Source organism: Pongo pygmaeus, chromosome 7 (assembly GCF_028885625.2).
Source record: "Pongo pygmaeus isolate AG05252 chromosome 7, NHGRI_mPonPyg2-v2.0_pri, whole genome shotgun sequence".
Taxonomy (NCBI): Eukaryota; Metazoa; Chordata; class Mammalia; order Primates; family Hominidae; genus Pongo; species Pongo pygmaeus.
The window spans coordinates 119503423-119511731 of NC_072380.2; positions in this window are offsets into that span (position 1 = coordinate 119503423).

Here is an 8309-nt window from a genome sequence, read left to right on the forward strand (position 1 = left end):
CTCTGTTCAAATATCTGCATGGAACCACATTCTATATTAAGCCAGACCTCCAAGTTGTATCTGTTTTACCTGTATCACTTGCTGATCCATCCTGAAGTGTCCAGAGCTCTTGGCTTTCCCAGGAAGCATCATTCTTCTGGGTCATGCTCAAGACAATGGTACTTTTCAGACCCATCTCTGCCTGACCAAAGTAAACTTTCTTAAAGAAAACTGACACCAGACAAAGATTGAACTTCATTGAATATGGTTACTCATTCCAAAAAGTATAGTTGAATCCATATTTAAAGAGTTTATAATAATAATATGTATACTATGCTATTTGGACATGGTTTTTTAAATGGAATTTAAATTAACTAGAAGATTATAGATATGTCTATATACAAACAAACAAATTTGATTTGCCTGGTAAAACAAGTGCCATGTTTTGTTTCACTGAACTATCCAATAGTTTGGTTGATTTTACTGAATGAACGAGTCACTTTTGTGCTGTTTTGGCTGTAGAAGTTGTTTCATATAGGCTGTGGACACAGTATACATTAAGCCATGTTGGTCCAAATAAGCAAAGAATGTGGTTGCTAGACTCATGGAGTTCACATTGTTTTGTGTTTTAGTCAATATTGTTCATATTTAGAATATTTAAACATTCAGAACCCTTCACTGTAAAGCTGTTTCACATGCTGAATTTCAATGAAAAAAAAAATGCAAGCGCTTTTTAATGATCCAGATGGGCAATCTAACAGCTAACGTTTTACAAGGGATATCGTACAACTTTGTGCCTCTTCTTCCACTTTATTTCAATGCTACTTTCAAATACTCAATTTGTGCTGTAGAAAATACTGCAAATTTTTAGCAAGTTTTGAGTGAAAACAGAGTTATAATAGAAACCATTATGCATGCCTCTGCTGCTGAGAGCAGACCTCATGTTTTTGTAGTCACCCATTGTTAATGCAGCAGGAGAGCCCCATCCTGGATTCTTTGTGTCTCCAAACTACTTTATTTCCTTTCTTGTCACCATCAGAGAATGTTTCCTTTTTCCCTATGTCTCAGAGCCCATGAGACTCTATGAGTCCTTTTGGCTCTATTTCTTGCTATTATCATCTTATTACTTTTTCTGTTTAAATTCTCATATTCTTTCTGCTTCTGTATAAACAAGGCTGGATTTGCTATTAAATCAAAAGCTGAGGGAAGGATAGTTAATTATTTCTGAACACCTGTTATGTGCCCAGCAGTATAGGGCTTTGCATACTTTATTTCTAATAAAATAACTATATGTGTATGGTATTAAATCCACATTTAAAGTTGCAGAAACTGAAGCACAGAGATTAAGCAAAATGCCTAAGATCATGCTGCTTGTATGTAGCAAAGCTCATGGAAGACATCAGGACTGTTGCCTATCAAAGTCTTTTCTCTTCTTTACTATGCTATGGTCTGTCTACCAGGTCTAGCTTATGGTGGGTCACCTTCCCAGGCATGGGACACTCATCTTCCAGTGACAACCATGAAACTTTTACCATAGGATAGATTTCCTTGATTTTGCTCCCTTTTCTTTTGCCAGCCTGTCTGGGAACCAGAACTCTAACTGCGAACCTACTAGACTTAGCAATCTTGTCTGTCTTCAAAGACTCTGCTTTTTGCACCCAGTTATACTTCCTATCAGCATGATCAGTCAGTTATTACCTGCCCCTGCCCACCAAGCACCAAAGACTACAATAAAGTGCTTCAGTGGCTGAATTTCTTGGAAATGATTTACCTTAAATATACCTCAGCTGCTCTTTTCTAAGCTGTTCTTCCACAGGAAGTATCAGTAAGAATACAGTTGCAAACAGGAAGTATCAGTAAGAATACAGTTGCAAGAAACAAAAAATCCTGCTATTTGAAGCAAAATAGGATTCAAAACAAGAAAAGAGAAGCTTCTAGGCAGGTCCTCCAGGAATGACCCTCACTCAGAACAATACTGAGGAACAGGCCAGTCAGCAGAGTGGCTCCCTCCACCACAGTAAAGGGTAGGAATCACAAGGCTACAACAGTGGACTCCACAACTGCTGCTGGGCATCCCTGTGGCAGTAATTGGGCACTGGAGCACCATTTCAGAAAGACCCAATGTCTCTGGCTATGGCTGTCCACAGAAGACAGCAATGAAGTAGATCATTGCCCTCCAACGCACTTCTGTCTTCTGCATCTTGCATGAGTGGATCTCATGTGTGGAACCTGCTTGGCATCTAGAATCCTAGCTGCAAGGGAGTTTGAAATATAATTTTTTAGTTTTTCAGTATTTGCAACTCAAAAACATACTTTAGAAAGTAGAGGGAACAGAACACCGGTAAGCCAATTCTTATTTACCAGAGGGGTATTCAGTAAACATTAGACGTGTTTTGTATTAAAATGAGGAGAATTTTAGGTAAATAGTTATAATAATGTGAATAAAACAACACTAAAACACACCAACTAGATAATTGGTGTTGTATCCTACCGGATGGGTGTTAATATTTGTGTTTTTTTGTTATAGTATTTGACAAAAAGTTTTCTTAAAATCATAAATGATCTCTTAAGTGAAGGAAGTTTGTCTTAATCACCTTGACTTCATGTAGAGTGACTCAAAGTGTAGAAAGTAAGGTCTACCATCTTTATAGTATGGAGAAACTGAAAAGAATGGAAGTATATCTTGTTGAAAACTGCTAGACTTGTGTTATATCTCAGATTAAACCAAGAAACCATTAGTAGTTCAGGGAATATAAAAGTAACTCAAAGCAAGCTAATCAAGAATACAGAAGACAAATTAATATTGGAAATACCAAGTAACAACAACAAAAGGCTGAGGTTATTTATGTAAAAGTGAAAAACTTTTCTAAAGATTTCAGAAATGGTAACATTAATGACCTAATTAAAATTGACAACATGAAAACTAACATGTAAAGGTCTTTAAATTAGGCCTGGAGCTAAGTGCTCCTTAATCAATTTCTGCCAGAAACAAGTTATTAGAATAAGAAGGACATATACCTCATAAGGGAGATTTTTTTTCTTGGAATTATTTTTAACTGGACTCTAAACTAGCCATCTCAAACAGTTTTGTTAAAAAATAAATGTATAAAGCAGAGTGCAAGAGACAAAACATTAATCTTAGAAGAAGTTAGCTTTTGAGAACTGAAATCTAAATATAATACCAACTTTTGTTATCTGTATAAGGTGAAATTCTATTTTGGTTCCTTTTTCTTGTCTACTTCCTAAGGCTAACTATTCTGATCCATTTTTTAAAAGCACTTTAAAAAATGTTTTTATTTTAATTTATTTTTAGATAGAAATGATTTAATTTTATTTCCCATAAGCCTATTTCATTAAATTTGAGTCCTGGAAATTTGATTTTTAAAAATATATGATGTATATAAATACAAATGCTAAGTTTGTTGTAGTTCATTTCATTTACCTTCACAAACTCGTGAATTTGTTTCAATAGATTAATTATGCAATTATATGTCCCCATTTGAATGATACTATGTCTGAAATCAAAACAATCTGCATTCTAGACATTTAAAAATAAATGCAAAGTTATTACTATCAAAAGGAGCTGGCAGAATTGCTTATTTCCAATAGAGTTACAAGAGAAGCCTGGTTTACATAACAGGGTTCTTAGGTTATGTTCCCTAAAAGCAGAGCCTGAGACAAGGATTTAGATGCAGATTTATTGAGGGAGTGTTCTTCAGGAAAAAAAATTCTGTAAGAGAGGAAGTGAAGCAGGAGAGGGAAGGTGAATTAGAGGGGAAAGGGCAATGCCCTGTGGGTTGAGGCAGCTCCCATCAGCTGAGGACAGTTCCTGGAGAAGGGAGGGAATCATAGTCATAGGATCTGGGAGAGGGTGCACTGCCTCACAATGCAGACAGGGTTATGGATTACATGCTATTGCAATAGACAAAAAAGACCTTCAATTGGCATAGCAGACAACAGCCATGATAGTTGCTTCCTTCTGGCCCAGTCTAACACGAACTAAATTGTCAGCAATGGCTGCAGAGTGCGTAGGTCTGGATGCTTATTTTTCTACCATGGGATTATCAAAACCATATATGGCTTGATAGAGTAGGCCTCAGAAAAAGATCAGTCGGTACATACGTTGAGCAGTGAGTTATGATAAGACCAGGTTTCAAAGATGAGCTAGGACAATCAGATTTCTTAATTTGGATATTTGAAGTAGGCTATATTGGAAGCAGAAGCTGAGAAGCCATGATGACCTAATGTACAGGCTGGAGTTTTGAGGGAGGCAGATACCATGAGTTAGCAGCAACCTCGAGGTGGAAAAATGGCAAGCAGACAGCACAGAGCGAAGAGGCCAATTGTTGGAGAAATGGAGAATGGGAGACAAAGCAGAAACCTGAAGGGGAGTTGAATTACATTAGTAGAGCACTGGACCAAAGAACTGCAAAGTCCTGATGGTGAAATACTTCTGTTTTTTCAAGTAGGAGGGAAGCTGTCAAAGAGCATGCTCAAGAAACACTAGACTGCATTGATGTGTGATTGCTCTCTGGGGAGGGTAGATTTGGTTATTTGCATGATGTAGTTTTTTCAATCATTAAAATGCATCTGGTATGCCTTAAAGTGGAATTGTTTTCTGTTGATGAGAACCAGGGAATCCTGGAGGCCAGGATGCTTCTTCCAAAAGGAGAATGGTAAAGAAGGGAACTTTGAAAAAGACAGATTCAAAAGCAGAATTTTAAAGTTATAAGTAGTAGATTGTGTGATGTAAACCTATTTAATAGTGACTTTATTTTTGTATTTGCAGAAGTGTAATTTGACCATGGGGCTGAGGGAATGGTTGACATTTGGATTACACAATATTGTTTGGTAAATGCCCTGAGAGAGGTATAGAGGTGTGCAAAGAATTCCAAGTGAAATCACAGGAAAGGTGCTTGCCAATCTAATTTCTACAGAAGCAGAAACCAGAGAGAGACTCACAGGATGGCCAGGGGTTGGTCTGGTGAAGAGGAGGAGAGCTCAGGTCATTGATTGGGACAATGGTGAAAAATGTTGGACTTGATTGTGTCGAGGGTCTTGCTAGCTTTGAGTCCATGACTTTTTATAGTGCTCTTATTGAATGTAAGAGCTTAGGAATATTAATCTCCTTTAGCAGGAGGAGAGAGAATCTTAGGAATATTAATCTCCTTTAGCAGGGGGAAAAAGAATCTTTCCAGCCCTGGCTCAGGGTGTAGTGAGGAGAGTCACTTCTACTAGGGTATAGTGTGTCTAAACCAGTGGGTAGGGAGGGCGAGAACCCAGTTATCACAACCCATCCTGTGTTACTTGTGAGAATATCCTGTAAGTGCTATTAAACATAAAAGTTTTTAAGTTAAGGGGAGTGGTAAGCTCTCTAGAAATTGTTGTATCTTCATGAGCATTTAAATGATCAAATATTTGACCCAAGAAGCATCATGTGTACATGCCTGTGCACAACTGTTTATGTGTGAAAACATATCCACAAACCCATTTTTATGAGGTCAAGAGAATCTTAGACACACTTGATTGTTTTTGCATTTATTTGCTCTTTGCATTTAAGCTTTGATAAACTGATTTCCTGAATATGGCATTAAAACAGGTTTCAGGATAATGAAGACTACAAAACATATCATAAAATGAATAAAACAACCAAAAAAATGGGATGGGTAGATTGAGAACAATCTCATAGCATAAAGAGCCCTCATCGTATTTGGTGGTAGTATTTTTTTTGTGGGCATCTAATTCTATGATTAGAGAACATTTAATATAAATTCAGCAGAAACATCTCAGTCATTAGTGATTACCTAGCTATGAAATTCTTGGATTCCTCTTGAAAGCACAGTGTAAGTCTACTACAGATATTTCTGCCATCCTAGATTCTGCAGAATATCTAAGAGATAATTTCACAGTTTCTGGTGCTAACAGTGCTAAATCATAGATACTTCGAGAATTTAATTTTAAGTGGAAATTTTCGTCTGTTCCCACTGTTGTCAAAAATGAAATACAACCACTACAAGAAAAAGTATTAATGAGATCAGTTCAAGGTCAAAACTTCAATGGAATTTTCTAAAAATCAAAACAGGGTGCCCCTAATGTGATAATATGCACTTACAAACAGAGCTTTGTGGTTTATGCCATCAACCGCTTTGCAAAATCTTGCCAACAATTTTATTGCCATAAAAATTGGAGAGTTGATTAGTGGGTTATTTAAAGCTGTAATCTTAGCCTTTAGTGGATTTATTTAAATCTAATTTAAATGGAGTTCCTTAATATTTATTTTAACAAAAGTTTACTTAGAAATTTAAGATTGGAAAATAGTTTCAAATGAGTACTGCTGGAACTAAAAGTAGTTGGATATGTGGCGTTTTTCCAAGGTGGTCGGATTTCCCTCAAGGCCAATTTGTCATTGATGAAGCATCTGTCCAAAATCATTCATCTGTGTTTTGAGAACCTAGGATCAATCAAACTCTCTGTTTGGATAGTCAACTATTGTTTTCTGAGTAAAGATGGATGATGATAGGTGAATGTAATATTTTAGGTTTAACTTTAATGTTGTCTATTTTTTTTCTGGAATTAGAAAAATACCAGGGTGGTATTTTGGACTTTTGCCTTATCTCACAATTAAGTGCTTATTGGAAACTCAGAAAAGAAAACAGTTGAAGGGTATTTAGAAGTCATATGAATTTCTTCATTTTGTGCTAATGGCACTTTTTAATGTGATTGTTGTTTGAATATACTGGTAATGATGGAGCTGGATATTTATGAAAATAATCACTGAAGATTAGTCTATTTTGAAACCTTTTTTGAGGCACCAAAACCATAATGTCATTCTACTGTTGCCACATACTCTATATCACCTAGATCATCTTCCCTGTTTTAGCCACAGACATACATGAAGAATACTGTGCTAATATATTCATAAACTGAAAGTTTTAGCCTTCACCAATAAAGGATATATAACTTTAAAATTGACTCTCTAGAAAAAGATAGGTACTATAGATTAAGCTTTTTACTTATTTGTTCATTTATTTACTAAACATTAATTGAACACCTGCCCAGTTTACATTGCATTATAATTACGTGTTTAATGATCTATCTCTTACAAGACTGGGAGAAACTTCTATTCCAGTGGCTGGATTAACGGCTAATATTTAGTAAACTTTGTATACACATGTGACAAATAAATGAATGTAAGTATTCAGAAATGATTCTTTAAAACGAAGGGAAGAGAGACACAACATTTTTAGCATGTAGTATATAGTTTATGTTAGGTTATTTGTTAATCAATTTAAGCATATTCTTTGTTTTATTCAATTATTACAGGAATCGTTTGAGGAAGTAGGAACATAATTGAACAAGTCACTGAATCTTTGATTCTAAGTCATTGGACTGGGAAGTCAGGGCTGGGAGTTGAACTTATGTCTGTATGATCCCAGGGTTTGTGTGCTTAGATTGCAACAGTTGGCTGCCACACACAAACTCTTACCACTTTACCAGGTTAAATAAGAAAGAACTTATCTGACTACGGTTTACACTAAAAAGGAATTCTAGTAAATTTCAAAATTGATATTTTCTTTTTTTCCAGTAGCCACTGTTATGTATCCTTCTTAAAATTGAGATGGAAGAACAGTAAGGGTTATTATTATAAAAGTTCCAATCAATTAAAATGGATACAAAGCATACCTTTTGATAGTAAATATATGAAAATAAGGAAATATTTGAAATGTGTATGCTTGGATACCTAAAAGCATCAGAACACAAAAATGATTAAAATTTGGGTGAATTAAGTGGCTAGATGTATAACATGCAAAACAGCAATATGTTGTATGGGAAGCTATTAGATTTGAGAATAGGTCTGGCATAATCCAACACTTAAAGGCCCATTCTAAGAGTTTTTAGAAACCAGACTGTAGACTTGCAAGGTTGAAAGCAGAGAGGTTATTTAGGTGGGTTGTACAATTTTCCAGGATGAAGAGGACTTGGAACAGGCTACCACCTGGGTAGAAGTGAGTATATTTTGGGTGTATTTTGAAGAAAGAACCAATGAGTTTCATTGATAGATTGTGGCACAGGAGAAAAAGAGGCAGGATAATGCTATAAATTTGGGCCTAACAGGATGAATAAAATTGACATTTACTGAGAAGAATATTGGGGAAAAAACCATGTTGAAGGTAAAGAGAATCGGAAAGTTTTGAACATGAAAGTGTTAGGTGCTTTTTAGGCACCTAAGTGCAGACGTTGAGTAGATAGTTGCATGTATGAGTCTGGAGATTGGGGCTAGAGCTGCACATTTAGGAATCACCAGATCATGAAAGATTTTTAAACTGAGG